The 17,646-nt window shown below is 47.5% G+C and overlaps 1 protein-coding gene across 1 annotated transcript in view; it reads right to left on the reverse strand.

Moving 5' to 3' along the window:
* EPHX2 (epoxide hydrolase 2) overlaps positions 1-17,646 on the reverse strand; it is a 90,074-nt gene that overhangs the window by 30,346 nt on the left and 42,082 nt on the right. The window lies entirely within an intron of this gene.

Below are 17,646 nucleotides of genomic sequence, written 5' to 3' on the forward strand. Positions count from 1 at the left end.
GCCTGTGATGTGGCAGCACAATTATCTTTTGCGAAAGGAAAGGCTCACGAGTCTTGGGCACAGATTAAAAACAGTTCATCGTCACCCAGTAAAGCTGTTTCTGGACTGTACCAATTCAGCGGGGAAGTGCGGGCCTGAATCTGCATGGAAAAGCTCCCTTAAACACTGGAATTTAAGCTCAGAGCGTAGAACAGGGGTGGGTGGGTTTATCAGTTACAGTTTATCATTTTTCCTGCCTTAAGAGCAGTTCTCCGCATTTCCGTATCAGTTTGTGAATGTGTTTTGTTTTTAAGTGCTCGTGAACGTTCATGCTAATATGCACATCTTGGTATGCAGTTTTGCCTGATGTACAGACTTTTACAAGGCATTCCCTCCCTATTGTATTGCATTTTTCTACATTACTTTCATTAATATGCATGTGAATGCACACTATACGTATCTTCTGTACACATTACTTGGGCTGGAGAAGTGAATCGCCAATTTCGGAGAAGCGCAAATTTTGCAAGTTGGCTTTGTTTCAATTGTTGTTTAAATTTGTATATACCGACCTATAGCTGCAGGTCTCAGGGCATTTCAGACAGGTTATTTCATTAAGTGTGAATTACTTAAGCTCACCACCGAGTGCAAACTGGATCGAATCTCTTCCCCCCCCTTCCGTCCCATCCCTTGACTGGAATGTTTCTCTTGGACAACTATGTGCCATGATAATGTCTTTTGTTTATAGTACAAGGTAGCATTCAGTGCTGTAGCCCCCACCCCCTGAGCCAAAGTTTGTCATGGCACAGTCCAAGAGTCTTCCAGCATGTGATGAGCCCTTTTGCTCAGACCAGTCCACTACGAAAGAGAGAAGGGGAGATACCCCTAAGGAGTGCTCAGTCCTGTAAAGCATGGCTTCCTGAAAAATAAACTCTGCCCTGGGTTGAGGTTCCAGACCAGTTTGCCTTTTTACGTTGGCACAGAGCCAGGCCAACTCAGAGGGGATGCCTTGTCAAATTATCTTGAAAAGGAGCGGGGGGGGGGGGGAGAAAAAAAAAGTTTAACTCCAAATTCCAAGCATCCAAGCCCTCTCTTAACTTGAAAGGGCCATTCTGGCTTTTAAGAGCCATCTGTTTGCTCAAGATACGGCTTCGTTCGAGACACAGCTTGCATCCACCAACCCTTTTCCTCGCTTGTTCCGAAAGCCCGCGGAATGGAGACTCGCCTTGCTTGCTCTTTAAGTCCTAAATTAGCCCTGGCAAGAGGCAAGCTCCTTTGGAGCAGGTCAGCTCAGCCTCAGCAGCTGCCCAGGGAGGCCCCCACCGTCCGCAAAGGGGTGCGTCTTTCATGAAAACAGCCCTTTCTCCCTCACCTCAGATCTGATCCCAAACAGAGCCTGCCAAAACCTGCCTTGCCAATCTACGTTTTTCAAGCCCTCAGGAGTGGGGTGAGTATGCTTTTCAACTTTATCTTAAATGACCCGGAGTCAGGGTGGTGTCCAAGTTTGCTGGTGCTACGAAATCATTCGGGGTGGTAGAAAGGGATTGCGAGGAGCTCCGAAAAGCTGCCTCTAAACAGGGCAATAAAATGGCAAGTGTGGTTCTGTGTAAGCAAGTGTAAGTTGTTGCAAAGTGAGGCAAAATCTATATATATATAAATGTTCCCATTGCGTGTACACTGGAAACCTATGTTCTCCGTAACCGCTGCACCAAACAGCATCAAATTAGGACAAAGCGTAACTTGACCATCAAGGAAGGATCTGGCATAATAAAAATTTAAAAAAATCCACACCTGTCATACCTAAATAAAGGGGGGGGGGAAGTGGTGCGCCTATTATATCTCACCAGCAAAAGGAATGAAGACTCCAACAGCATCCAATAGAAAGGCGGATCGCCCGTCGACATCATCAGACCTGGCCAGAGCAACAATGCCTGTGCCCTCACCTAAAATGGCCGCCGCAGCTTCGCATGAGCCGAGGGGGAAAAAAAAAACACGGAGCAGGAGGCATGCGTGAGAGGTCGCACTGAGTAAGACCAGCTCTGAGGGGATTGTGTCGCTGGGGTGCGTGATTTTGGGACTGGGGTGGGGGAGAATGCTCTTTAAGGTCACCAGTGCCCTCACCTAAAATGGCTGCTGCAGCTTCGCATGTAAAATGCATCTCTGGGTTATTTGTGGGGCATAGGAATTAGTTCACCCCCCCCCTGCAAAAAAATATTGTCCGGCCTACCACATGGTCTGAGGGAAAGTGGACCGGCCCATGGCTGAAAAAGGTTGCTGACCCCTGCTCTAAAGGGACAGGGTAGAATGAAAACAGGAGCTTCTAGAATACACTCGGGGTCAGGAGGATTTTAAAAAGCAAAAAAACAAAAAAACAAAACCACAGCAACGCGTGGCTGGGCCAGCTACTAAACAAATAAATCTTAACTTCACATGTACATTAATGGAGTCATAACTGGTGGCAACTCACCAGGAAAGAAACCTTGGGATTGCAGTGGATAACTTTTTGAAGATGTTGGCCCAGGGCTCTTCCATATTCTGATGCTGGCAGTTCCTTCTCCGTACTTAGGTAGTTGCCAAGATAGCTAATCCGGCATAGGATCATAGGCAGTTGCTTTATCCTGGGCCAGACTATTTGGCCACCCACCCTAGCATTGTCTATTTCCACCTTCCCTAGCCTGAAGTTCTCCAAAAGCTTGGGACGGGGCAAATCCCTTCAGCCCCGGGAAGCGGGGACAATGGCCAGGGAGATGGGAGTTGTAGTCCAAGACATGGGGGGTGAGGCAAGCTGTTCTACTCTTACTGGCAGCAATTCTCCAGAGGCTTGAACAGGGGGAAGATCCCTCCCCACCGGCAATCCTCTGCTTGCTACTTTTCAAAAAACAGGAGATGCTGAAGGCTGAAACTTCTGCACGGAAAGCACACGGGCCGCCACCAAATCATAGCGCCTCCCTTGATCGTTCAAGTCCTGGTTCTCTTCCCTTTGCAGCAGCAAGCAACGTTTTAGCAAGCAGACATTTGAATGATGCAGTGAGATAAACCAGATACACGATAGGCTTTGCCTTTATAAAAGCATGCTTTTGACTGAAGCAAAAAAGGACCCTGGTTAAGTGCAGTCAAAGGCGACTATGGGGTTGAGGCGCTCATCTCGCTTCAGGCCGAGGGAGCCACAGTTTGTCCGCAGACAGTGTTGTAACCTGGAATAGATATATAATCTCACCTTTGCTTTATTCTGTATGCTTATATCTGATCAATGCTTGCAATATATTTTGAGTAACCAGATGCATTAAGACTGTGCCTTGTAAGGAATGCTTCTTACAAAGAGTTTGTGGGTTATAGCTGAAAAAAGCAGAAATATCTAGCTAGGCAGATTGACCGCAGAAGATATAAATTATGTCATGGGTCCTATGTCCCCAAGTGAGACAGGATGTTGGGAGAAACAGGATGTCTGCAGAATGTATAGAGTTTTGACCAAGTCTGACATAATGAGATTTATATGCTTACCAAGCTGAAACAATGACCCAACGAAAGGAATTGGGGGAGAGTTCACAGGGGTAGAAGGTCGTTACAAGAAAGCAGAAGTGAATCTCCTTGTCTCAGCTAACTAGGGTGAAGTTCAGAGAGTCTTCTGGGGACAAGAGGGTTGGATTTCTGGGTTGCTGTTATATGTTGTCCTACGCTTATTGGCTTGATGCTTAATGCAAGATATGAATATGTAATGTTTGAAGGATCTATAAGAAGCTTTTGATATCTGTGATTAATGTCCAGTCTTTTGGAGATTACGCCCTGGACCTTTATTGCTCAGCAATAAAAGCTTACTCTCGATCTCCCCTAAATCCCGTGTTTGGCATTTATTTTAAGAACTAAGGTTCCCGGTACGATATAACAACAGCTTTCCGGGTCATGTGTCCAGCAGGACTAAACTGCTTCTGGCGCAACAGAACACCGTCACGGAAACGCCGTTTACCTTCCTGTTGCAGTGGTACCTATTTATCTACTTGCACTGGCGTGCTTTCAAACTGCTAGGTTGGCAGGAGCTGGGACAGAGCAACGGGGGCTCACCCCGTTGTAGGGATTCGAACCGCCGACCTTCCGACTGGCAAGCCAAAGAAGCTCAGTGGTTTAAGACTACAGCGCCACCCGCATCCTTTACCTTTGTCTGAAGCAACAGGGTGTGTAAGCATCTGTTCCTTATAAGATCATGGAACCACATTAATCCAGCCTGCGTAGAGGTCTTTAGCAAGTGACAGTTCGGAAAAGAGGCAAACGCCTAGGAGCTGACAAACAGCAGGTGCCCGGCACCCTGCATCCTTTGGGCCCTGGGAAGCTTGAGATACAACTCTGCACAAGGACACACACACACAGAAACCTTCACACATGCATGTCAGCCTTTGATCATACTGTAGAATAAGCGTCCAGTGCATCTCCCAGCAAAGAAGAGGAGGAGGAGGAGTTTGGATTTGATATCCTGCTTTATCACTACCCGAAGGAGTCTCAAAGCGACTAACATTCTCCTTTCCCTTCCTCTGTGAGGTGAGTGGGGCTGAGAGACTTCAGAGAAGTGTGACTAGCCCAAGGTCACCCAGCAGCTGCATGTGGAGGAGCAGAGATGCAAACCCGGTTCACCAGATTACGAGTCTACCGCTCTTAACCATTACACCACACTGGCTCTCAAGGGAAGGAGCAAAGGGTCCCCTGTCCTGTCATTCCAGCAGCTTCTACCAGCCTGCTTTGGGTTCTCGGCCTCTCCTTGCCAGCCAAGGCTCCCTGCTTCTGCCTCATCAGCAGCCGCTGTCCCAGCCTGGCCTGGCGTGGCAAATTCCTTTTGATTGAACAGGCTCCTTTTCTCAGCCTCCTGCACGAGCCGCACACGCAGCCGGCTAATGAGATGGCAGCGGCTCCTGCTGCAGCAGCAGAAAAAGAAAGGAAGATCATTGCTGGGGGGGGGGGAGGAACAGCAGCAGCAGCACGGATTTCTGGCCTGGAAGATGGAGGGCTTGCGCAACCACAGGCCAGGAACAAAGGAAGCCGTAGTAATAATCACAGGAGCAATTCCTGAGAAACGCAAAGCACGTGGACTATATGGAGCTCGCTGAGATGACCGGGAGACTTCGTGACCGGAGGGACGACGCGGTGGAGGAAGAGTGGAAGAAATTTAAATTATATTTTAAAAAACCAATGCATGATAGAAAATTAGATATAATTTGGAAGAAAAGCTAGACTGTAGATTTAGAGTTTGCTTATGATGTAGAAATTGAGAAGGTATGAGTCGAGATATTAAATAAGTTTTAATGATTTTTTTATAGTAAAATAAGATATTCTAAGATGGTAAGAAATTACTAAAGATGATTCACAAGGAACGCAGGAAGTGGAGACAGGAGGAAGTCAGGATACAATGTTAAGGATAGAGGTTAAGGATAGTGTAATTGTTTTTGTTTTTATTGTAGTTTTGTTTATTATAGTTGTATTGTAGTTTTGTTTTTTTGTTTAGTATAGTTGTATTGTTTTGTATTAGGGTGTTTTGTATTAGGGTGTTTGTAATGTTTTATAAATCTAATAAATATATTATATTAAAAAAAGAGAAACGCAAAGCACAGCCACTTTGGGTGGTTTCATTCTGCAGGGCTATTCCCACATGCATAAGGGGACATTTCCATATCGGAACTGATATGTTGCCTGCATGCGGCCCCATTGCAAGCCCTCAAACCTGTCAATTTTTACAACCAGTCCTGAAAATTTGAAGAACTCGAACCCCTTTTCCAAACACTGCCTTCCCCGGATGGTACCACCCACTTTTTGGGAACCACTGATCCACACTGATGGGCACGAGGTTGCAGGGATTCAGGCAGGGGTCTGTCGTGGCGCTACTTGGAGATGCCACAGGGGACTGAATCTGGGACGTTCTGTATGCAAAGAAGATGGTCCACCATGGAGTCACAGTTCTCCACCTTGTGTCAAAAGACAGGAGGGCACTGAGACTTGTAAACATAGACCCCAATATGGGGCAGACCCATAGGGACCCAAATTTGCAATTATTATTTTTAAAATAAAAGGTGGCCTGGGAGCAGCAGCCCCCCAGATCTACAAAACCTCAGCTAGCAGACTTGTGGTCTGCAGCAGTGGGGCTGGCCCTGTGAAGAACAGTGGAAACTTAAATACAATTTTAAAAAAAAAGGAATGTAAGAGACAATCTCCTTCTGGCATTTCGGTTTCAAAAACCTTTCACGAGGCTTCATACGCAGCAGCAGCAGCAGCTGAAAGGGAGTGTTAATTGGATTTCTCCTGGGCTTCTGTAGTGTCACAGAAAGGGCTGAAATCTAAGCTCTCTTATCAGTCCGGGACCCTCTGCACAGTGGCTTAGTCTCTGCATCAGTTATGTGACAATTTCTCCATTTCAGACTCTGGCAGACAAAAAACACCACACACACACACACACATATATACAGAGGACCGTTTTTGTGCCACACGCCATCTCCAGAGTCGTGGATCTAAAGAATATTCAGATGGATGGAAAATTAACAAATTGCACAAAGACAAGTTCAGACAATATGGAGCCAGCCGGGGCAGCCAACTCTGATTCTCTCCCCAGCGCAGAAGCTGCTGCGCACTCAAAGCTCCGTTTTTCCCGTCACAAGAACAGAACGGCAGCCCTGTTGGATCAAGGCAGCAGTGGTCCATCTAGTCCAGCGTCCTGTCCCGAGAATGGCCAGCCAGATGCCTGTGGGAAATCTGCAAGCAGGACGAGCGCATGCTCCCATCCGGTGGCTTCCAAAAACTGGTACCTATTCAGAGGCATCAGTGGAAGAGATGAGCCCCATGAAATCTGGCCTACAGCGTGTACCGTAGAAAGATACAGCAAAAGGCTACGTCTTCTGTTGCACAGAGTCGGCCAAAGGGTTATGTAAGAATGCAAACAGAGCTTGCTGGATCAGGCCAGTGGCCCATCTAGTCCAGCATCCTGTTCTCACAGTGGCCAACCAGGTTCCCTCAATGGGAAATCCGCAAGTAGGACCTGAGCACAACATTCTCGCCTCCTGCCGATTCTAGTTGGTGCCTCCAGGACATAGCCTGAACCTCTAATCTGAGGTGGGACCTGGCTATTTTATGCTTCATTTAAATTATAGTAATAAATGCATGCAAACTCCCTGAAGAATCCATGTGTGTGCACGGCTGCCCTCCACCCGCAACAGGTAGGGCCCTACTGTTATAAGCAGAGGTCTCTGCATCTGGGCAACACTTCAAACCGGGATTGCGGGAAGGAAGAACAAAGGTTTTCGATGTTTGAAGCCGCCCAGAGTGACTGGGGAGACCCAGTCAGATGAGTGGGGCATGAATAAAATGATGATGATGATTAAGCTGGTCTAGAAACTGTGGGCACCACAGTTCAAGAAGGATACTGATAGCTGGAACGTGTCCAGAGGAGGGCAACCAAATAGTCAAAGGCCTGGAAACGATGCCTTATGAGGAACGGCTTAGGGAGCTGGGTATGTTAGCCTGGAGAAGAGAAGGTTAAGGGGTGATATGATAGCCATGTTCAGATATATCAAAGGATGTCATATAGAGGAGGGAGAAAGGGTGTTTTCTGCTGCTCCAGAGAATCAGACACAGGGCAATGGATTCAAACTACAAGAAAGAAGATTCCACCTAAACGTTAGGAAGAACTTCCTGACAGTAAGAGCTGTTTGGCAGTGGATTTTGCTGCCAAGGAGTGTGGTGGAGTCTCCTTCTTTGGAGGTCTTTAAGCAGAGGCTTGACAGCCATCTGTCAGGAATGATTTGATGGTGTTTCCTGCTTGTCAGGGGGTTGGACTGGATGGCCCTGGTGGTCTCTTCCAACTCTAGGATTCTATGATTCTATGACTATCTGAACAGAAGACAGAAGAATGTTTTGAGTATGTGTTTTGTGTTTTTATATAGTATTTTTTATGTTGCGAACTGCCCTGAGATCTGCAGGTGAAGGTGTGGCACACAAATATAAATAAATAACTGAATCAATAAAATGAACAAGAATGCGAGTGGGGAGTTCTGGTTGCAATAGTTCTCGCTCTTGCAGCCAAGGCCTCGAATGGCAGCAGAGAGACCCCCAGAGGTGCATCACACAATATTAATTAAAAGCCGCAAATGCTTTTGCAAGCAGCCGAGGGCTGCTCAGAAAAGGAGAGGGATTTTGCTCTCCCAGCTCAGGGAGTTGAACAAACAAGCCACATTAATTAGCAGGCTAATTATTAGAAGACTAAAGAAAGATTTTTTCTTATCTAATGTGTGTTATCTTAGGAAGCAAAGCAAGGAGAAACTCTTTTGACTGCCGTTTAGCTGCACGGAGGAGCTTTAAAACGTATAAAGGCAGCATATAAATGTAATTTAGACAAACTTGGCTTGGTGGGGACAGAACCCACATATCCAAATATTTTTTAGCACCGTGCATCTCACAGGATGGGTAGATTAAAACAAAGGAGGAGTTTACCACGAGTGCATTGTTCTAGATTACTCCCCTCCCGGGATCATAGTCACGGTTCTTAACTTTCCTCTGTAATTATTTCCAGGCACCAGATGGTGCGAAGGACTTTTAATCAGCAAGCAAATTAAGCAAGCCCCTCCCCGCAAGCAGGTCGCTCATGCCGATTTTCATAGTTAGCGCTTATAGAGTACTTACATGTTCAAAGACCTGCCCTGGAAAGTTAATTAAATTTAAAGCTGGCTCCTGCCGGAGAGATTTTGCTTGACGGAGGAGGCAGGGGGGTTAGGAAAGATAAGGAAAGAAAGTTTGAGGGAGATGTTGGTCCTCTTTGAGCAGCGGGGAGCCCAGCGCACCAAAGACGGGACTCTTCCTGCAGCACGTGTCAGAGCATGCAGGAGGCTCTGGCGTGGGGCAGCTGTGGTCTGATGGAGCATGCTGAAGGAGAGTCTGATCAAACACCAGGAAGAACTTTCGGACAGTAAAAGATGTTCAGCAGTGCAATGGAGTCCCTCGGAAGGTGCTGGACTCTCCTTCATTCAGAGGATTTCCAGCAGAGGTTAAAGGCCATGGATGCTGAGACCCTACCTTCCCGCAGACTGTCTCGCCAGAGTGGTGCATGCTCTGGTTATCTCCCGCTTGGACTACTGCAATGCGCTCCACATGGGGCTACCTTTGAAAGTGACCCGGAAACTACAGCTAATCCAGAATGCGGCAGCTCGACTGGTGACTGGGAGTGGCCGCTGAGACCATATAACACTGGTCCTGAAAGACCTACATTGGCTCCCAGTGTGTTTCCGAGCACAATTCGGGTTTGAGCAGAAGAGCAGCCCTTTCCCATCCTGTGGCATCGGATATTCAGAAGCATAGCAGCAGAGCACCCACATCATGGCTAGAAGCCCTCAATGGCCCTCACCTCCACAAATAAGAATCTCAGAATGCTGGATCAGGCCAATTCAGGCCCAGCCAACACTGATTTTCTCCCCAGCACAGAATCTACTGCACACTAAATCTCCATGGAAAGAGAATTTTTGTTGCCCACTGGGCAATGGCTTTGAGCACAGCAGAAGCAGGAGTTTGGGGATATATTTTAAAAAAACTATTTTACAAGTTGTGTGTCCTTGCTTCTCAATTTGATCATTTTAAATGGCTTTGTGGAATTTTACGCATCGTGACTTTTTATTGATATTTAAGTTTACTGTTGGGACCCAGGTGGCGCTGTGGGTTAAACCACAGAGTCTAGGGCTTGCTGATCAGAAGGTCGGCGGTTCGAATCTCTGCCACGGGGTGAGCTCCCGTTGCTTGGTCCCAGCTCCTGCCCACCTAGCAGTTCAAAAGCATGTCAAAGTGCAAGTAGATAAATAGGTACCGCTCCGGCGGGAAGGTAAACGGCGTTTCTGTGCGCTGCTCTGGTTCTCCAGAAGTGGCTTTGTCATGCTGGCCACATGACCTGGAAGCTGTCTGTGGACAAACTCCGGCTCCCTCGGCCTATAGAGCGAGATGAGCGCCGCAACCCCAGAGTCGGACACGACTGGACCTAATGGTCAGGGGCTCCCTTTACCTTTACTTTAAGTTTACTGTTTACTATTCTAATGGACTACTGAATATTGCTTTATTTGATGTAAGTTGTTTATTTTAAAGTTGCTGAGAATTTTTGGAATTGGAATGGATCGTTATTAGGTGTGTGATCTTTGCTGTCTATTTTGCTGTTTCTTCAGCTTGCAGACTGCCTTGTGTCTAGTAATACAGAAAGGCAGCATAGTGGACCCTTGGGTTAAGTTACCTTTGGGTAATGTAACTTTCGGGTTGTGAACGCGGCAAACCCGGAAGTGTACACATCCGGGTTTGCCGTGAGCATGCGCAGAAACGCTCTATTGCGCTGTGCGCAGAAGCGGCGCCTCATGTTGCGGACTTTGCGGGGTACGTACGGACCCCCGGAACGAATTAAGTTCGTATCCAGAGGGTCCACTGTATGCAAATTAAAAGTGAAATGGGGGGGGGGGAGGGAACGAAGAGCCCTGCTGAATTAGCCAATGGCCCACCTAGTCCAGCATCCTGTTCTCACAGGTGCTAACCAGATGCCCCAAACCCACAAGCAGGATTTGAACACAAGAGTAACTCTCCCCTCCTGTGTTTTCCAGCAACAGCATTGCTGCCTTTCCCTGCGGAGAAAAATGTAGCCAAAGAAACTGCCCCCGCCTCCTGTTTTCTTTTATACAACACAAGCAATAATGATCAGAGACCTGAAGGCGTGTAAAATCACCTCCTCCCTCAACTTTCCAGGATGCTTCCTCACTGCTCAACGCTTGGCATTTCACGGAGAGGGCAAAAGGCAATTTAAAGTTGGTCTAGGCTTTTCAGGGCTGCCTGGGTCTGTGCTTTAGGCCTTCAAGCAGGCAATGAAGCACTGTTTCTCCCGCACCCCCCCCCCTGCAAACCCTGAAGCACCCTTAGGAAAGCAGGCAGCCCCGCCCAGCACTGAAAGAGAGCATATTAAGCAGCTATTGATTGGGCAAACAAAGACCATCAGAATTGGGGTCAGAGGGCCGAGAACAGAAGCGCCTCGGCAATTTTATTCCTGTTTGCTGCGAAGGAAATTCAAATAGCCTCAGCAAAGCCAGCGACGGGTTTGGGGTGGCTGGCAGGAGTTCGGCTGCAGCTGCATCCAAAGGTGCAGAGAAGAACAGAGCAGGAAGGAAACTAGAACTCTCTTGAAATCATTAAGAAGGATATCTTGGTACAGTGGTGCCCCGCTAGACGAAAATAATTCGTTCTACGAGTGTCTTCAAAGAGCGAATTTTTCGTCTAGTGAAGCGGCAATGCAGCGCGGAGGTTTTTGCGCCAAAAACAACAACTTTTTTTTCGTCTTGGGAGGCAGCCCCATTGACTTTTTCGTCCTGCGGGGCAACATTCTGCTAGTGAATGCCGTTCTTCGTCTAGCGAGTTTTTCGTCTAGCGGGGTACCACTGTACCTTGGCTCTCGAACTTAATCCGTTCTGAGAGTCCATCTGACTCCCGAAACCATTCAAAAACCAAGGTACAGCTTCCGATTGGCTACAGGAGCTTCCTGCACTCAAGTGGAAGCCGCGTCGGATGTTCGGCTTCCGAAAAAAAGTTTGCAAACCGGAACACGTTACTTCCGGGTTTGCGGCGTTCGGGAGCCGATTTGTTCAGCAACTAAGCTGTTCGGGAACCAAGGTTCCAGTGTACTGACAAGCTGGAATGTGTGTGCTGAGAATGGCAACCAAGATGGTCAAGGGTTTGGAACCCAAGCCTTGTGTGCAGCCTGGAGAAGACGGGGCAGAGAGGTGATTATCATAGCCATCTTCAAACCAAGGGATTCAAATTGCAAGGAGGGAGATTCTGATCAAACTTTAGCAAGGACTTCCTGACGGCAAGAGCTATTCAACACTGGAAATGGACTCTCTCAGAAAGTGGCGGGTTCTCCTTTCTTAAAGAGGTTTTCAAACAGAGGTTGGGTGGCCATCTGCCATGGATGCTTCAGCTGAGATTCCTGCACTGCAGGGGGTTGGACTAAAGGACCCTTGGGGTCAACTCTACAATTCTGTGAGTTAGCAGGCTTGATTTCCAGGCTTCTTGCCTCCCTCTGCTCACTGCTTTCACACCGAATTCCTCTGCCCAGGCCCCCAGAGGTCGCCCAGAGCAGCAGAGGAACAGCTCAGAGAGTGCATGGATGAGAGGGCAGGCTCCTAGCTTCTCTGAACCTGAGTGAAGAGGTGTAAAAGAAGAAGAAGAAGAGTTTGGACTTTATATCCCGCCTTTCACTCCCCTTAGGGAGTCTCAGAGCGGCTAGCAATCTCCTTTTCCCTTCCTCCCCCACAACAAACACTCTGTGAGGTGAGTGGAGCTGAGAGACTTCAGAGAAGTGTGTCTAGCCCAAGGTCACCCAGTAGCTGCATGTGGAGGAGTGGGGATTCCAACTTGGTTCACCAGATTACGAGTCCACCACTCTTAACCACTACACCACGCTGGCTCTCCCCCTCCCTTGGCCAGTGCCCTTGGCGGGGGCCAAACACCGTCTGCTAGGTAGGCCCCTGGTGGCTAATCAAATGCCTCTATTGGGAAACCGGCAAGCTTTTCCCCCTTGAGGTTTCCAGGAACTGGCATTCAGAGGCATCATTGTGCCCAACTGCGTAGGCAGAGCAGACATCATGGCTATTGTTATTTATTAAATGTATACACTGCCCTTCTTCAAGAGCCCACAGGGCTGTTTACAAACACAGGTCTAGGTTGGTGCCCCTCACTGCTTCCTGTGGCAGTGAGTTCCATAGTTTAATTGTGTGCTGCATGAAGAAATTCTTCCTTTCCAACATTCAGTCTCAATGGAAGTCCAGTGACAGGAGGGACCACAATAGGAAGAGGAAAGTCGCTCCTTGTCCCTTTGTAGACACACGAACGCTCTCCACAAAGCCACACACAAGAGCAGCGACATCGCTCCGCGGCAGATCAAGGTCACCGCATGAATTAAACATTGAAACCACCAGCGTACGTTCATTTGCTTTCGCTAATTCTGTTAATGCTGCTTTCTCCCCTGCTTTATCTAATGTCATTCCAAAGTCCTTGCTCCACCAACTGCTGAACTTTCGCTCTTGCAAACAAATTATTCAGGCCGCAGCCATGCCAGCAAATCTCATTCTTCTGAGGGCACCGAACAGTTACTGACCTTAGAACGGAGGTGTGCGAACAGATGACACCGGGTGTTTTCCATAGCAGGGGAGAGGATCTGTTTACACTGCAAACCAGAGTCCTTGTAGCGACTACAGCTAATCTTCAACAGGGGAAAGAAAACTATTAATCTAGATTAAATTGTGGGGGTATGTTATTTCATTCTGATGAAGGTGGCACCGTGCAGGTGCTGAACAAAACCTACACGTAGATGCAGGCACCAAATCCACCATAAGTTGCCGGGTGGCATAAGCTGCATGGGCATTGGTACCAACCGGGCCCGAGAAACAGACTTATTTCGGTTCTGCTGAATTTTATTGCCCTTATCTTTACCATATTGTGTTTCTGGTGTGTTTTATTCAAACTGCGTTGCTTTACTGAGTCGCATTTTTCTACTATAGTAAATTGCCTTGGATTTCTTTTTTTTTAATGAAAGGCATTATAAAAATATTTAATAAATACAGTGGAACCCTGGTTCTCGAACTCAATCCGTTCTGGAAGTCCATTCGACTTCCAAAACGTTCGCAGACCAAGGCGCGGCTCCTGGTTGGCTGATTGGCCCCGGAAACAATGCCAACAGCCGAAACGGATGTTCGGCTTCCAAAAAACGTTTGCAAACCGGAACACTCACTTCTGGGTTTGAGATGTACGGAAGACAATTTGTTTGGGAGCCAAGCCGTTCGGGAAGCACTGGAGAATTAAATTTAAAAGACATAAGATGATAAAAATCATCCTAAGTTGTTGCTTGAATGTCAACCAATTTGGAGTCCCAACACATGGGAGTACCTTTGAAGGCAGGGGCAGCGGGTGCGAGTTTCTCAGCAGAAGATCTCAAATATTGGGAAGTCTCCTCTGAGAACAACTCAGCAACTAAAAGGCACAAGGCTAATATCTTATTTGAACCATCAGTTCTTTATGAGAACTATAGAGTGCCTTGTAGGAAAGTCCAGAGAGGATATCTTTATTTATTATTATGTTAGAAAAATGGAATTCTTTGGTAGAACAGCAGGTCCAAAAAAATGAAAGTTGTGCTAAATCTTTTGCAAGATATCCGCAGGAAAAAGCAAAACCTGCCTAGGTCAACAATTCAGCTTAACACCCCCACCAACACTTCAAACACACTCTCTCAAGATATATGCACCTACCTCATTTTAATAAATCCTGAATTGATTCCTTCCTTCCAACAGGGCCGGCAATCAGAACTACAATCCTAATTATATTGTCAAAGCAGATTAATGTCTCCAAAGAGGTTAAAAGGAGGAATCGTTATTTAACTTCGGAGGCGGAGGTTCTGGTGACCTCTCTCTGTGTTCGAGACCTGGCCGTTTATCAAAAGCACAAAGCAAAAGGGAAGCCGTTTTATCCAGGAAGGTCAGAGAAACAGGAATGGCATATTTCAACCAAAATGGCGTGCAATCATTTATCTGCTTCATCGGCAAAAGTGCACCAGGAACCGAGCCTTGGATGAAATCTACAACTGGCTCAATCGACACGCTCTGTTATGTAGACATTACTCAAGAACGTTATAAGAGAGATATAAAAAAAGAAGTCATATTTTCGGGAAGGGAACGCTGCTTAATTATCAGCAGCTTTCACCGAAGCAGCGAATGCTCCAAAATAAAAAAAACAACAACCAGATTTAAATGGCATGGAAGAATCGCCACAGAGGGATGTCATCAGGTTGAGGCTTTGATCTAGAATTTCAGCAATTTCTAGGTGGCCTGCTGTCACGGGGCCACCAGGGAGCAGCACAAGGCCGAGCGGGGAGGCACAGGGGCTCTCCGATGCGGGACAGGAGCTCTCCGATGCTGGGGAATCTGAGCAACACCAGAGCAGTCAGGAGGGAAGCTCAGTGGTGCAGGGGCTCTCTGACTCTAGGGAGCCTAGGCAAGACTTGAGTAGCTCTGGCACAGATGGAGAGGTAGTAGCCCCTTCACCACAGCAGCGCAGGGGTCTTAAACACAGAGAAGAAGAAGAGTTTGGAGTCTCAAAGCGGCTCACATTCTCCTTTCCCTTCCTCCCCCCACAACAAACACTCTGTGAGGTGAGTGGGGCTGAGAGACTTCAGAGAAGTGTGACTAGCCCAAGGTCACCCAGCAGCTGCATGGGGAGGAGCGGAGACGCGAACCCAGTTCACCAGATTACGAGTCCACCGCTCTTAACCACTACACCACACTGGCTCAGAGTACCCAGGCTGCTTTGCTGGAAGCGGTCCCGCAAGCCACCACTTCCGGGATCTGAAAGTGATTGAGCGGACGTGAGGATTATGAACTGCGTTATCCTTCCTTGTAAACAATAAATTCCTGCAAATATACAGCTCATGGTGCCACAGCGTTTTCTTGCGGAAAGCTCATAAAACACCCTCACACCTGCACAGAATGGAAGATGGCAGAATCTCCAAGGAAGTACTCGATGGGGAGTTGGCACCAGGTGTGTTGGCAGACCAACTCTGCGTATCAAAGATGTCTGCAGACATGACATGTAGGCTGGCAACATCGACCCTGCCAGGTGGGAATCCCTTGCAGACAACCACAGTGCCTGGAGACAGGCTGTCAGGTCGTGCATCCATAGCAGTGACCAGAGGAGGAATGACTGCTGGCCAGAGCGCAGAGAGAAGAAATGTCCTGGCACCTTCATCTGCCCCGGCTGCAGCAAAACATGTCTTTCCCTTATTCGGTTTCTAAAGCCACAGCAGGCTCTGCAACCAGCGTTCGAAACTCCCATTGCTCTAGGCAGGTTTTGCAACTGGTAATTTCATTTCCCAAATTTGGGAAAGGAGTACGACAAGGCTGTATATTGTCTCCCTGCTTATTTAACTTATATGCAGAATTCATCATGTGAAAGGCTGGACTGGATGAATCCCAAACCGGAATTAAGATTGCCGGAAGAAATATCAACAACCTCAGATATGCTGATGACACAACCTTGATGGCAGAAAGTGAGGAGGAATTAAAGAACCTTTTAATGAGGGTGAAAGAGGAGAGCGCAAAATATGGTCTGAAGCTCAACATAAAAAAACTAAGATCATGGCCACTGGTCCCATCACTTCCTGGCAAATAGAAGGGGAAGAAACGGAGGCAGTGAGAGATTTTACTTTCTTGGGCTCCATGATCACTGCAGATGGTGATAGCAGTCATGAAATTAAAAGACGTCTGCTTCTTGGGAGGAAAGCAATGACAAACCTAGACAGCATCTTTAAAAAGCAGAGACATCACCTTGCCGACAAAGGTCCGTATAGTTAAAGCTATGGTTTTCCCAGTAGTAATGTATGGAAGTGAGAGCTGGACCATAAAGAGGACTGGTCGCCGAAGAATTGATGCTTTTGAATTCTGGTGCTGGAGGAGACTCTTGAGAGTCCCAGGGACTGCAAGAAGATCAAACCCATCCATTCTGAAGGAAATCAGCCCTGAGTGCTCACTGGAAAGACAGATCCTGAAGTTGAGGCTCCAGTACTTTGGCCACCTCATGAGAAGAGAAGACTCCCTGGAAAAGACCCTGATGTTGGGAAAGATGGAGGGCACAAGGAGAAGGGGACGACAGAGGATGAGATGGTTGGACAGTGTTCTCGAAGTGACTAGCATGAGTTTGGCCAAACTGCGGGAAGCAGTGAAAGATAGGCGTGCTTGGCGTGCTCTGGTCCATGGGGTCACGAAGAGTTGGACACAACTGAACGACTGAACAACAACAACAAAAAGTTGCAATTCAGCAGCTTCTCTTTCCAGTCTATTTCTGAAATTCTTTTGTAATAAAACAGCTACTACTGTCCTTTGTGTTGCTGGTGGAAAATGAGGATATAAACTGAAATAATATATATTTTACCCCCCGTCCCCAGTTAGGCTCTTTTCCTTTGCTGCAGGAACACTGAGCACAGCCCTAATGCACACACAACATAATAGCAGGTGCATTTGGAAACCAGCCTGCTCTGAAAAAAACACCACTGATGCCAAGGGCTGATGGGGTCATGGGGACAATTTAGCTCCCCTACCCCCACTGGATCAAGTCATCGTGCATGCTGGGATGAACCAGAAGGAGCCTCAGAGGCAACAGAAATTAATGACCCCAAACAAGTCCAGGGGCTAGTCGGAATATGACAACGCACAGGGCAATAGCATGCTTGTGTGTTTTTTCGGATGGCTAACCAGCACCCGCATCTCCCCCCCCCCCCGAGGCATCAGTCTCTTGACAGAGGATGCATCCGCTACTAAACTGATACGAAAGGCTGTACTTTAGCCAAGAGAGAAAATTGATTAGAACATTCACTCCAGCTGCTTGCCAAGCCACTGGGGAATCTTCCTTTACTACTCTCTCCCAGCAAGGCTCAAAGAACGACACGGCTGAACTTTAAGAGCACTTCCATTAACTGCATTTTTCCGTCGGTCGGTTATAATCAAAGGGATAAAGGAAGGACATGTCACAGGAAGAAGAAGAAAGGGATGCAGGCAACAACAGTGGAACTGGTTTGGAGAGGAGAGCTATCCTGAAGGCACTTGGGCAGGAATCTAAAGGGGTGGAGATCTCGTGCAAGGATGGGGA

This window comes from Lacerta agilis, chromosome 3 (genome assembly GCF_009819535.1).
Source record: "Lacerta agilis isolate rLacAgi1 chromosome 3, rLacAgi1.pri, whole genome shotgun sequence".
NCBI lineage: Eukaryota > Metazoa > Chordata > Lepidosauria > Squamata > Lacertidae > Lacerta > Lacerta agilis.